Raw genomic sequence first — 14,440 nt, forward strand, 5'->3', positions numbered from 1 at the left:
TTGTGAATTCAATTTATAGATATTTTTTCTCCCAATAATTAATCTGTACCAGCTAAGGAAGTATTGGGCCGGGAAACCGAATAGTCATCCTTCCGCACAACTCTGTTAAAGAAAAAAAACTGAATAGCTGGGAACGAATGCAGAAGATAAGTTCTTTAACATCAGTGCAACCTTGGGTCATTCAATCCTAGCCTACCTGTCAGGAGGAGACTGGGGTCCCAGGTTCACTGACCTCTGCTCTGAATGTCAGACAGCACAAAAGAGGCTGGAACAATAACAGTCTGCAGGAGGTTAATTACCTGCAATTAGAATTCAGGACATCATCCCGTCATTATGGTGAATCTGTAACCTTAGCTTTAAAGACCATAGGCTTCCTTTATTATGCCTGTGGTGCAGTTCACCCTGGGACTGGGAGTGTGGGCCCTGCCTCACCTGCGTCCATGGTTCCCATCTGTAGTGCATGGGTTTCCTCTCCATCTGCACTGTGACAGACGTTACATTAAAATCTGTGATAACAAAAGCTTTGGTTGTGGGTACCTAGTAGTGGAACTGGTGGGCAATATCCAGTCCTGTGTACTGACTGTATTGCCTTCATCTATTATGGATTTGCTGATATGTGCACATACAGAGAAAACTTTGGACAGTTGAAATGCTCCCACGTTGAAAGCAGTATGTAGTCTTAAATATTATTAAACCAATGTATTACAATCTGACAATGCTATCCATATCAAATATAGTGCAAATTATTTTGGAATATGAAACCAGTTCCACCTGGTTGGGCTGGACTGTTATCCTCCCTGATTCAGCACCTGCGGGGTTTATAACAGTTCCCAGGGGGTTTCTCAGAAAGCTAATGGGCCTGGAAAAGATGAGGTAATTCTCTCACTGCACAGTGAGTCAGGGAGATTTACAACAGGCAACACACGACAGGTTAGTTCTGACTATGACTATGTAACGTGGTCCCATTGGGAAAAATTGATGTAGACAGAATGTGAATTAATCTCAGTTTACTGGGATGAGATATGAGGACAGTACAAGGATGTGCCACAGACCGTGATATCTGACACAAAGATGTCTGGCGAAGTAGACCAGCATGTTCAACACTTGAGTTGCCATATGTTCAATGTAAAGCCAACCCAGTATACCAAAAAACCACATTTCTTGGGGCCTAGATAAAAATAAATTGTATCTGACTAATATTCACTAGTTTATATATGGATTAAAAGAGCTAACATGAATTAATAACAGTATCTTCTTTTGCAGTGTTTTCTCTATGGTTATTTAAAATGTATGAATCCTACGTTTAAGGCTTTATAGAAAAAAATTCTGGTGTCAAAGGACACTGGTACCTTCTTCTCCCCATAATCTATAAACAGATGGGGGCATAATGTTGAAAGCCTTGTCTTTGTTTGGGCCTAGCCAGTGATAAAATATTGATGGAAAAATAGAAATATTTTGCCTCCTGCTTAATGTTGACCATCTGAGAGGGTTAATGAGTGTTTGGGGTTCTCTGTCTCCTGTTACCGCCAGAAAGATGCCCCATCCTGTACCACTTCACCATCCAAACTCATGGGGTCTGTTCCTTTGGGGCCGGGGCTAATCGATAGCCTTTTACAATACCAGATGAAGTTACCAAACTGTCTATTGATCTACTATATTCATTTTGGCAATGCTGAAAATTGTTCATCATAAATGTCCACAAAATACATTGGTGCATGTGATAGATTCACAATATGGTGCCTTGCTAAAACTGCACAGAATGTATATTTCATCACCTGCTAATAAATATAATACACACTTTCTTAGCTTGCTATTGTAATATACGTAGTATTGTGTATAGTTACCTGCTATCCCTCAGTTCATACCTCTGTTTTCCTCTAGTCACAACACAGTGTTAGTGTATGGATGTGAATGATCATTGCCCTGTGCCTTTATCAGACCAATACAAATCAATAGAAGACAAATCCACAGGGGTTTATAGCTGAGAGGGGGCTTTCCTCCCCCAGCAGTCCCAGAGGGAGTAAAAAGCCAGGAAGCCTTCACAGATCTCATCAGGGAGCAGCAGCAAAGATCAGACGGGTCTGGTCTCTATCTATTCATGCCATAACCAGCTGCCCTGTGGTCTGAGACTAGCCCAGAAGCTCCACCAACCCATCAACTCCCCAGGGCAGCAGTAATGTAGCATGTTTATCTCAAATCAATAGATTTATCTCCCTGGCAGTGACTACTCTCTCTGGCGTCCCTGGAGTCTGCTGGTTTGTTTGCAGGCATACTCATTATGTCCTTCGATTTGTTTCTGGAAGAGGTTGTGAATGAACGAGCGGCCTATCAGGCTGAAGGTGGTGATCCTGTTTGAGTGCAAGTGTACCTCTAGAAAGCTGTGCGTATAATGTCCCTGTTAAAATGTTCATTTAGTTTGATTCATTATTTATGTTGATTGACAGTGGTTGCAAGTGTTACTTGTTATGGCATTGACATCTTTGTATATTTTGAGTTCTTTATCAGAGTCACTTATACTATTTTCTTCGTAATATACGCTTTACATCTTAAATCAGGGAAACCACAGTGTACAACCGCCTTTCCAATAAAGTTGGGACACTGTGTAAAATGAAAACAGAATGCATTGATGTGCAAATCATTTATTCTAATATTTAATTGAAAATAGTGCCAAGACAACACATCAAATGTTGAAACTGAGAAATGTTATTGTTTTTGGAAAAACACATGCCCATTTTGAATTTGATGCCAGAACACGTTTAAAAAATAGTTTGGACAGGGGCATGTTTACCATTGTGCTGCATCACCTCTTCTTTTAACAATACTCTGTAAGCGTTTGGGAACTGAGGAGACCCACACCCATACCATCACGGATGCTGGCTTTTGAACAGTGTGATGTTAAGAAGCCGGATGTTCCCTCTCCTCTTTAGCCTGGAGAACAAGGCGTCCGTGATTCCCAAAAATTATCTCAAATTTTGATTAGTCAGACCACAGGACAGTTTTCCACTTCGCATCTTGACTGAGCTCAGTGTATGTTTTTAATGCCCGAAGATCACGGCCATCTGATATTGATTTTTGGCCTTGTTCCTTGCGTTCAGAGATCACTCCAGATTCTCTGAATCTTTTAATGATATTATGCACCGTAGACGATGAGATCCCCAAACTGTTATTCTTAGATTGTTGCACTATTTGCCTGCGCAGTCATTCTTAGTGTGGTGAACCCCTCCCCATCTTTACTTCTGAAAGATGCATCCTCTCTGGCAGGGACGTCACAAGAAATTAATGGATGGGGGGGGGGGGGGCTAATCCTCATTTTGGGAGGTCTGGGCATACTCCCCAAAACATATTTTCATCATGCATTAACAATGTGTGTAAAATCTATCAAAATAAGGTTATTTTTGGTCACGGTTGGCTAAAAGTATATCTGTCTCATAGTTTGGGTTAGACATTGATCTAATATGACTTCAATTCTATGCAAATAAAGAAATTAAATTTTGTTGGTGTTGGATGTCCATCCATCCAACACCAACAAAAGGTACAAAAACGGCTGTATGTAGCCAAATAACTTTTGTCAGCAATAGTTTATAGTAAATTAACATACATACAGTAGATATTCCGTTTCTAAACGAGATTTTAGATTAACTCAGATTTATTAACAGATTTATTCATTAGTCCATTCATCTCGGAATTAAGTCATTAAAAAATCCATAACAATTAAAAAAATGAACATTTAATAACCGAATCTCCCTTCCTCTGAACATAATACTTTGCAATACTCTAACTTCAAGCCCAAACAAACATGAATCTGTGAAACACGCAACTGTGAACGAATAATTGAACATAACTAATCTCTAACCCACTAGAATTGAACATAACTAACGCCCTATTATCGCATATCCAACAACATTAAAAAAAAAACGTGGAGTTATCTTGTACCGATCAAGTCATCAATGTTTATGATCGTTATTAGTGACATGCAAATGTTAGCTAGCATGTCATTAATGGGGAATTAATATTTTCAGTAGTTGGTTAGTGGCATAACTAAGAAATACGACCCCTAATTATCGGCCAACGTACCCAATTATTGGCCACCTTACTATTTTGTAGATTTACATTATAATTGCTTTTTAATAGTATTACAAATGGCAGATCTTAGTCTTCTCTTAAGTGCCTACTAGTAGGTTGTAGCTATAGCTTTCTTGCCTTCTGGTAAAGAAAAAAAAGACTCATCATTTTGAAATTACATGCTGTCTGCTGTCGCACAAGTCGAATTTCAAGCATTGTAACTTGTCTAAACAATTTGACATTTTAAAAATGACATTTTTAAGAGCTCAACTTTTTTTTGACCTCCATACATTTCTATAAAAATGGTGGTGGGCTAGCTGAAAAAGTGTTTTGATTAGCAAAATGTACCATTGCTTTCCAGTGCATTTACATTTTGAACTTTGAGGATTTACTTTTCTGACCACTAGAAACGTCCGATAATGGGGGTGGCTGATAGTAGAAAGATGTTAGCTACATTTACAGAAGAGAGTTTTCTTCAGATGAGCCAGTCACATTAAAAGCATCAAACTCAACCGAACATGCTGCCAAATAAACACGGGTCTATACAATGCATAAGACGTTTAGATGCGACGGAACGTTTGAAAAAAAATATATATATATTGACTGATTGATTTAATTAGGGGGGACTAATTAATATTTTAGGGGGGCTTTATAGGCCTAGCGACGTTCCTGCTCTCTGGGATTCCATTTTTATACCCAATCATGTTACTGACCTGTTGTCAGTTAACCAAATAAGTTGTGAGATGTTCCAGGTTTATTTTTATTAGCATTACACAACTTTCCAGTCTGTTGTTGCCCTTGTCCCAGCTTGTTTTAAATGTGTTGCTGGCATCAAATTCAAAGTAAGCATATACATTTCTCAGTTTCAACATTTGATATGTTGTCTTCGTACTATTTCTATTGAATATATATTGAATGATATTGAATATATTCAATGATATGCACAATTGCATTCTGTTTTTCATTACATTTTACACAGCGTCCCAACCTTTTTGGAAAAACAAGGCTATAACTGTAAAGTATATAAATGTGGAAAACCTTCCTCACTTGAGGGTTAGATGAAGTACAGCATATTATGATTGATAAGGAATGTTATTTAACAGGAATTCTAAGCTGAATTCCAATGCAGATCTTTCTCACTTAATGAGAGATAATAATCAGTTGGTGCTGCTTCCATTTTATGAATATTTTCTTGACATGTTATTTCATGTTTTATTTCAATGTTATATTCATGTTCGTTGCTGTGGAAACAGACATACACACCAGGATTGTAAGTTGTGATCCCGAAGCGAAATATCTGTTGCGTTTGATGAATGAAGACTATCAATTTTTTTCAGACTATTCCTGCTGATGTGTGTTTTTATTTCTGTATGGCTGGGTTTGAATGGCTGTAAGCGCTGTGGGCTCCTGTCATCTGAAAGGATTCACTCTAGACACTGACTTATGCAGAGATGACAGGTGAAGATTTACCGGTGGGACAAACAGCAGCCAAACACTCTCTGTGTCAGCTCACGGCGAGAAGAGCTCACAAACAAGTCCATTTAGTTATTATTTCCTCTCAGTCGCAGATAGACATATACAATAAAGTGAGCATTTTCCGAGGAAGGGGCTGGGGAAATAAGAGGAGAATAGGACAGGTGGGGAGTGAAGGCAGGAAAGCCGGATGGAGGGAAGAGGTGGGGCTGATTGGTGGCAAGAAGGGGTCATGCTGTCCCATAGGAGAGAGAGAAATAGTAGAAAACATCCGTAATTTTCACCACAGGATCCCATGTAATTGAGTCATTTAAAATACAGATACAGAGCTGAATCAAAGCAAAGTGGCTGGGGGTTGGGGCTGAGGAAGCTGAAAAGAAAAGGTGAAAAAACAAGGAGATAAAAATGTACGTCTTCTGTTGTTGGAGAAAGCCAGTCTGCTTTCTTCTTTTCATCCATAAATGTTTTTTTCAATGGCAGGATTTGACCTGTCAGGGATTTTTTTTTTGTCTTTCAAGGTTCTCCTGCAGCCATTATACAGTTCTCCTTTTTTACATTTGCAGAATTACACAACCGATCCTCCTGCCTGAGTTTCCCATTGTCAACTGGTAGTGAAAATAATATTTCCCTTACTGCTTTTATACTTTCAAATGGACCCTTCCTTTGGAAAAGTAGGAGAGGGTGAATTTACTTAGTGACAACTTTTCCATTAACAAACAATCCCCAGGTGCTGTTTTCATAATTCTGCATTTTTGTCCTCAGCAGTTTGACATTTCTCATATACAGGGGTGGGACAGATCTGTGAAAGTTCTTAAAAAGTATAATATTCTGGAGTAGAATAAACATGAACAGTTAGGTCCGCAAATAATTGGACACTGACACAAGTTTTGTTCTTTTGGTTGTTTACCAAAATATATTAAAATAACAGTTAAATAATGAATATGGGCTTAAAGTGCAGTCTCTCGGCTTTCATTTGAAGGTATTCACATCCAAATTGGAGGACGAGTTTAGGAATTACAGCTCTTTAATATGTAGCTCTCTTTTTCAAGGGACCAAAAGTAATTGGACAATTGACTCAAAAGTTGTTTCATGGACAATTGTAAGCTATTTCTTTGTTATTTCTTAATCAATTGAGCAGGTAAAAGGTCTGGAGTTGATTCCAGGTGTGACATTTGCAGACTAGACAGATCAGACTGCCAAAAAACATCTAAAAAAGCCAGCCCAGTTCTGGAACAGCATTCTTTGGACAGATGAAACTAAGTTCAACCTGTACCAGAATGATGGGAAGAAAAAAGTATAGAGAAGGCTTGGAACGGCTCATGAACTGAAGCATACCACATCATCGGTAAAAAGCAGTGGAGGCAGTGTGATGGCATGGGCATGCAAGGGGTCCAATGGTACTGCGGTACTAGTGTTTAATGTTGATGTGACAGAAGACAGATGCAGCCAGATGAATTCTGAAGTGTATAGGGATATATTGTCTGCACAGATTCAGCCAAATTTAACAAAGTTGATTGGACAGCACTTCAGTTTACATGATGACACTGACCCAAAACATACTGTGAAAGCAACCCAGGTGTTTTTTAAGACAAAGAAGTGGAATATTCTGTAATGGCTGAGTCAGTCACCTGATCTCAACCCAATTGAGTATGCATTTCACTTGCTGAAGACCAAACTTAGGGCAGAAAGACCCACGAAAAAACAACATCTGAAGACAGCTGCAGTAAAGGCAAAGCTGAAAGATGCACTTCAATTGCAACTTGGTTGTTTTTTTTCAAATCCATTGTGGTGGTGTACAGAGCCCAAATTATGATAATCCTCTTGGTCGGCTTTGGAAATTGCAATGCTTTTTTTTGTTGCAGGTTTTGCAGGTTTTCCCACTTACAAAGCATCTAGAAGTATGTAATGTTTATCATAGGTACTCTGCAACTGTGGGTGACGGAATCTAAAACAAAAATCCTGAAAATCACACTGTATGATTTTTAAGTAATTAATTTGCTTTTCATTGCATGACAAAAGTATTTGATACATGAGAAAAGCAGAATATTTGGTACAGAAACCTTTGTTTGCAATTACAGAGATCATACATTTCCTGTAGTTCTTGACCAGGTTTGCACACACTGCAGCAGGGATTTTGTCGCTGGGCAATACGGACTTTCAGCTCCCTCCAAAGATTTTCTATTGGGTTCAGGTCTGGAGACTGGCTAGGCCACTCCAGGGCCTTGAGATGCTTCTTACGGAGCCACTCCATAGTTGCCCTGGCTGTGTGTTTCGGGTCGTTGTCATGCTGGAAGAACCAGCCACGACCCATCTTCAATGCTCTTACTGAGGGAAGGAGGTTGTTGGTCAAGATCTCGCAATACATGGCCCCATCCATCCTCCCCTCAATACGATACAGTCGTCCTGTCCCCTTTGCAGTAAAGTATCCCCAAAGAATGATGTTTCCACCTCCATGCTTCACGGTTGGAATGGTGTTCTTGGGGTTGTAATCATCCTTCTTCTTCCTCCAAACACGGCGAGTGGAGTTTAGACCAAAAAGCTCTATTTTTGTCTCATCAGACCACATGACATTCTCCCATTCCTCCTCTGGATCATCCAGATGGTCATTGGCAAACTTCAAACGGGCCTGGACATGCGCTGGCTTGACCAGGGGGACCTTGCGTGCGCTGTAGGATTTTAATCCATGACAGCGTAATGTGTTACTAATGGTTTTCTTTGAGACCGTGGTCCCAGCTCTCTTCAGGTCAGTGACCAGGTCCTGCCATTTAGTTCTGGGCTGATTCCCTCACCTTCCTCATGATCATTGATGCCCCACGAGGTGAGATCTTGTATGGAGCCCCAGACCGAGGGAGATTGACCGTCATCTTGAACTTCTTCCATTTTCTAATAATTGCGCCAACAGTTGTTGCCTTCTCACCAAGCTGCTTGCCTATTGTCCTGTAGCCCATCCCAGCCTTGTGCAGGTCTACAATTTTATCCCTGATGTCCTTACACAGCTCTCTGGTCTCAATCAAACAGAGGTTGGAGTCTGTTTGATTGCGTGTGTGGACAGGTGTCTTTTATACGGGTAACGAGTTCAAACAGGTGCAGTTAATACAGGTAATGAGTGGAGAATAGGAGGGATTCTTAAAGAAAAACTAACAGGTCTGTGAGAGCCGGAATTCTTACTAGTTGGCAGGTGATCAAATACTTGTGTCATGCAATAAAATGCAAATTCATGTGATTTTCTGGATTTTTGTTTTAGATTTCTTTAAGAAGCCCTCCTGTTCTCCACTCATTACCTGTATTAACTGCACCTGTTTGAACTCGTTACCTGTAATCTAAAACAAATTTATGTGATTTTGCAATGTAAAAACATTTCCCTCAACATTTCCCTCAATATTAACAAAATGAAGCAGGGAGAGCATGCATATACCTCCACGCGGAGTAGCTTTATAGGGAATTGTTTTGAATAATCCTTATAAAGGGCAGTTTCTGCATGCTAACTGGCAACACAACACACGTGGGAACACACAAACTGATGTTAGTTCACGTCTTCTGAGAGCCGCAGGCAATACAAATCACTGACCAAACTCTTCTTGAGTTTTTAGAAACCATAACTGTACTACCATAACGCCATGGTTGTCTGTGAGTTGCAACATGGGACAAACCAGAGTGGCTGTGTTCACTGTATACAAAGAATATGCTTATACATTACTGCAGCAATTACTTTCCTCACTTATTCTCCCCTTCTCTCCTTCCTCCCTAGCTATTATTTTGTTTCTGGAGTCTGGCGTGTCTCTAGAATTTAAGAGACTCCAGAAACAAAATCGGTCCACAACAGTATAGTAGAATGTGTGTGTACACCGACACACACACATACACACACACATGCACACACACACAACATACATTGCTAAAGTTTGGCCATTTCACCAGACTAGAAACCTCCTCAACGAGACACTTACGGAGTGGAGAGGAAGAAATATGACACTTGATCACCCTTGTATGGTAACCATACTTTGCTGCCCGCCTCTACACCCTCTGTTCTCATCAAAGATCCCATTGACTGGAAGAACTCTAGAGGTCCACTCCAGCTGCTTTGCCTATCCACATGCTCATGCAAAACTGGGAGATGAAGATTTTGCTGAAGTTTTTGATTTTAAACATTCCACCATCAGATGTTATTCCCCACCATATTGATATGAACCAGCCTGTAAGACACACAGAACCTTGAGGGGGTTAAGAATGACAACTCCAGAACCCCCTCAACGTCAACAGTGCACCTCAGAAAACCCCATGTATGGATGAAGAGTCTACACATCCCCACCAATCTGTAGAAGGCAAAGTCAACATTCCATCTTGCTGACACCAACTCCTTGAGCATGCCCACAAAATCTACAGACCCCAGTGTAAATGTCTTTTTGGTCATCCAGATTGCTAGCTAGGCTAATCAGGACTGGGAGAGAGACTGGGGGCTGGAGACGTCTGAATCTTAAATGGTTCTTTGTGACTCACTCTTTGATACCAGAATTGTACTCCCCCTACCCATCCCTGAGTCTGAAAACATTGCAGAGCACATGGTAGCAATAGGGGTGCAAGATCATACTTCACTTAAATGTGAGATCTTCATTTAGAGGTGTCAGTCAGGCTATGGTAATGGCAACCCCTACTTCTCCCCCAGTGAATTTATTTTCTTTTTTTGGAGGTGATGAAACGCCGGAGGCTGAGCGGGCAGGAAAATTGATATCTCTGTGTGTCTGTGAGAGGCAGCAGACCCAGGGAATGTCAATCTCCTTGTCTCACAGGCCAGTCTAATCAGTTATGTCTAAGCACCTCCCAGCATTGACACACGCAGGCCAATAGCCCACACATACGGAGTGTTTAACATATGTATAGAGAACACATTGTTTGCAATTTCAGAGGAAAATGTAAAGTACTGTAGTGCCAGGAGATTGAAAAATACTAAAACAAATGTGCTTTCATTATGCATTCAGTTTTGTCTCCACATTAATTTTGGAGTGAGGCCTACTTATTCTCATAGCATTGGTTTGGATGCAATTTAAGGAACAGAACTGTTTTGCATAAACCGTCTAGAAATGTAGGCCAATTTTAGTTGCCTCTCTAAAGCACTGGAATTTGCCAGATGTGCAACCATAGATGTTTCCACATGTGCAATGAGAAAATGACAAGGAAGTGTAATATTCCACAATTTTCAGCACTCTATAGTCTTACACCTGTTTTAAAACCAGACTGGTGACATGATTGTTTCCCAGCAACTTTACACAAAGAATGTGTCTTCAAGGCATAGCATTGAAAAAAGACACATTTAGACTACAGGCAACATGCACAACGATGTTTAATCAAAGTGCAATAATCATGTAGGGTTGGTTGTATAAAGTTTCTCAATTTAACATCCATGCAACATAATTCTGTATAGTAACCATCTTATTGCAATTAGTTACGGGATTATGAATTAGATCTTCCTTAATCATACCCTATATTTTAATCTTATTTAACTAAATTGGCAAAATGTTCTCAATATTAGTTACAATTTGGCATTCAATTGCAACCAGACAAGACAAAACACAGATAATTTGTTATAGATCGTTTTGTTATATATTTAATTTACACATTCACTAGAGTAGCATGAGTAGAAAATAAGCACAAACAGAACATAATCTTCACTCCAGATATTTCAGTATGGCATAAAAAATTACATGAACATATTGTCGCAAACAGTCATTCCAACATTTTTGTCAAACTGAAGTACATACTGTTGATCTACTTAAGAAAATGACACTCATTGCTCTGTAAACTGTAATTTGTGGCTGAGGAATTATCCATTTATTACAACCCCATTTCCATAAATGTTGGGATGCTTTGCAAAATGTAAAGAAAAACAGAATGCTAATGTGTGAATCATTTAAAACCTATTTTCAATAGAAAATAGTACAAATACAACATGTTTAAACTGAGAAATGTTATTGTTGTTTGAAAATGATATACCCACTTTGAATGTGATGCCAGCAGCATGTTTAAAAAAAGCTGGGACAGGGGCAACAAAAGACTGGAAAAGTTGTGTAATGCTAAAAAATTACTTTTATTAGGCAAAAGTGCATCACAAAGAAGGATTGGTTCAACACTGAAAGACAGCGCAGGAAAAAAGTGCAACAATTAAAGAATAATGTTTTTCAATGTAAAATTGCAAAGAGTTTGGGGATCTCATCATCTACCGCACATAATATAATTAAAAGATTCAGAGAATCCGGAGAAATCTCTGTACGTAAGGGACAAGGCAAAAAAAAAGATATTGGATGGCTGTGATCTTCAAGCCCTCAGGTGGCACTGCTTTAAAAACAGATACAATTCTCTAGTGGAAATCACTGCATGGGCTCAGAAACACTTCAGAAAATCGTTGTCTGTGAACACAGTACATTGCTGCATCCACAAATCCAAGTTAAAACTCTACCATGTAAAGAAGAAACAATTCATAAACAAGATCCAGAAACACTGCCACCTCCTCTGGGCCCAAGCTCATTTAAGATGGACTGAGGCGAAATGGAAAACAGTCCTGTGATCTAACAAATCAAAATTTGAAATTATTTATAGGAATCATGGACGCCACCTCCTCTGAGCTAATGAGGAAACGGACCAACCGGCTTGTTATCAGCACAGTTCAAAAGACAGCATCCGTGATGGTATAGAGGTGCATTAGTGCACATCTGTGACTAGCACATCTGTGAAGGCACCATTAATGCAGAACAATATATACAGATTTTGTAACAACATGTGCTGCGATCCAGATGACATAGTTTTAAGGGAAGGCCTTGTTTATTTCAGCAAGACAATGCCAAACCACATTCTACACATATTACAACAGCATAGCTTCTTAGTAAAGGAGTCTGGGTGCTAAATTGGCATGCCTGCAATCCAGACCTGTCACCCATTGAAAACATTTGACGCATTATGAAACAAAAAAACCACAAAGGAGACCCTGAACTGTTAAGCAACTGATATTCTATTTCAAGCAAGAATGGGAAAACATTTCACTTTCGAAACTACAGCAATTGGTCTCCTCAGTTCCCAAAAGCTTATAGAGTAATGTTAAAAGATGAGGTGCAACACAATGGGAAAATGCCCGTCCCAACTTTTTTGAAACGTGTTGCTGGCATGAAATTCATAATGGGCATGTATTTTTCCAAAAACAACAACATTTCTCAGTTTCAACATTCGATATGTTGTCTTTGCATTCTGTTTTTATTTGCATTTTACGCAGCATCCTAACTTTTTTTGAAAACAGGGTTGTGGTATGCTAGTGGAAGATTGTCCTTGATTCATTTCATCCCTTCTCGTCCCCCGGTTGCTATACCCCAGGTATACGTGGTGTTTCCTGTCGAAAATATTGTAGGCCCCTCAAAATCAACTCTGGACTCCAAAGCCAATCAGGCACTTATTTAGACCTGGGACACCAGATGAGTGCCATTAATGATGAAGATGAGCAGAAAACCAGCAGGCGAGTACAAGTTAAGTATCCCTGCCATAGAAAATGTGTACACAGAATGTGCCTTATTAGACTTTTTGAAGAAAACCTTCCCAGAAACAAATTATAATACTTTTTAGATACAGATATTTTCTTGATACTACAGATTTGACTGTTAGAAAACATCTGGCTTGTTAAGGTGGGAGGAGAAATGAGGCACTGAAATCTTCATAGCAAACTGAGAATACATTCGTAATGGTGCAGGTGAGGGGAAAATCAAAACTGAAAGACAAAACGGTATCATGGGGTGGCTGTATCATTTTCAGGGAGGCCATAATGTTGTGGTTTAGAAGGAATGGGTCAAGGCGGTAGAATCCTGGGTAACTTCTGTACCCTCCATATCAAGCCTTTCTTTCTCCCACCTCGACTCTTGCATCACTATGGCAATGTATACAAAGATTTCCCAGAAGCCTTGCAATGTTTCACATCTGGGATTAAAATCTTTGTGAGGACACCGTTGCACAAACAAACAAATATCTTAGATCCCAACAGTTGTTTATTACATCTTTGTTAATGGCATGTCATTAACTAATTTAATGTGAATGATTTATATATTGTATTGAAACCCCCAGCCAAATGCATTGAAAGTGACCAATTTGAAAAAAATCTCTTAGAAAATGATAGAGGGCATTATATATTCTTCTTTTCTCAATATCTTAGAGGCCAAAGATTGTTCATTGCTTCTTTATAAACTCATATGATATGCAATATTTTAATATTATTTAGTGTGCTGAAACCCATAGCAATGCATTGAAAAAAAAAATTCTTAAATAAAAAGACCAAATAAAGTCGATTTTATAGCTTATGAAACAGTGTATAATAAGGTCCAGATAATTATTGGAATACATCAAGGTTTATTGACGATTCAGTTATTTAATTTAATGTCAAATATATAATGTGTTGTCCAGTAAATATCACACAAATAGGAGGAACCCTATATATTTATACTGATCTGCTTATATTTGTGAAGTCATTAATCTCATAAAAAGTTAAAAAGCAAGATAGATAGCAAAATATAAAGATAAAGTAAACAAATCGTTAGGACCAATGAGTGTACACCTACAGTTCTTGCGCGTCACATTCACATGTCCATATATGGTAATGCTTTGGCAGACATTTAATTCCTGGAACTCGGACAACGTTATGGTTATACCTAAATAAATTGTGTGTTCTCAAACACTTATCACTTATAGGTTTTCGAGTCACGCAGGAGAAGAGGTCGAATGAGAGACTATTTTATATTAACTTCTACGAAATGATAAATGCTTTTAAAAAAACACAACCACCTGACTTTCATCTTTACTTCTTCCGGTTAACTTAGCCACGCTACAAGTCAAGTAGCGCGTGATTTCATTAAAAACAGCTTTCCCAAATGGCTGCTTC

This window comes from Esox lucius, chromosome 14, assembly GCF_011004845.1.
Source record: "Esox lucius isolate fEsoLuc1 chromosome 14, fEsoLuc1.pri, whole genome shotgun sequence".
NCBI lineage: Eukaryota > Metazoa > Chordata > Actinopteri > Esociformes > Esocidae > Esox > Esox lucius.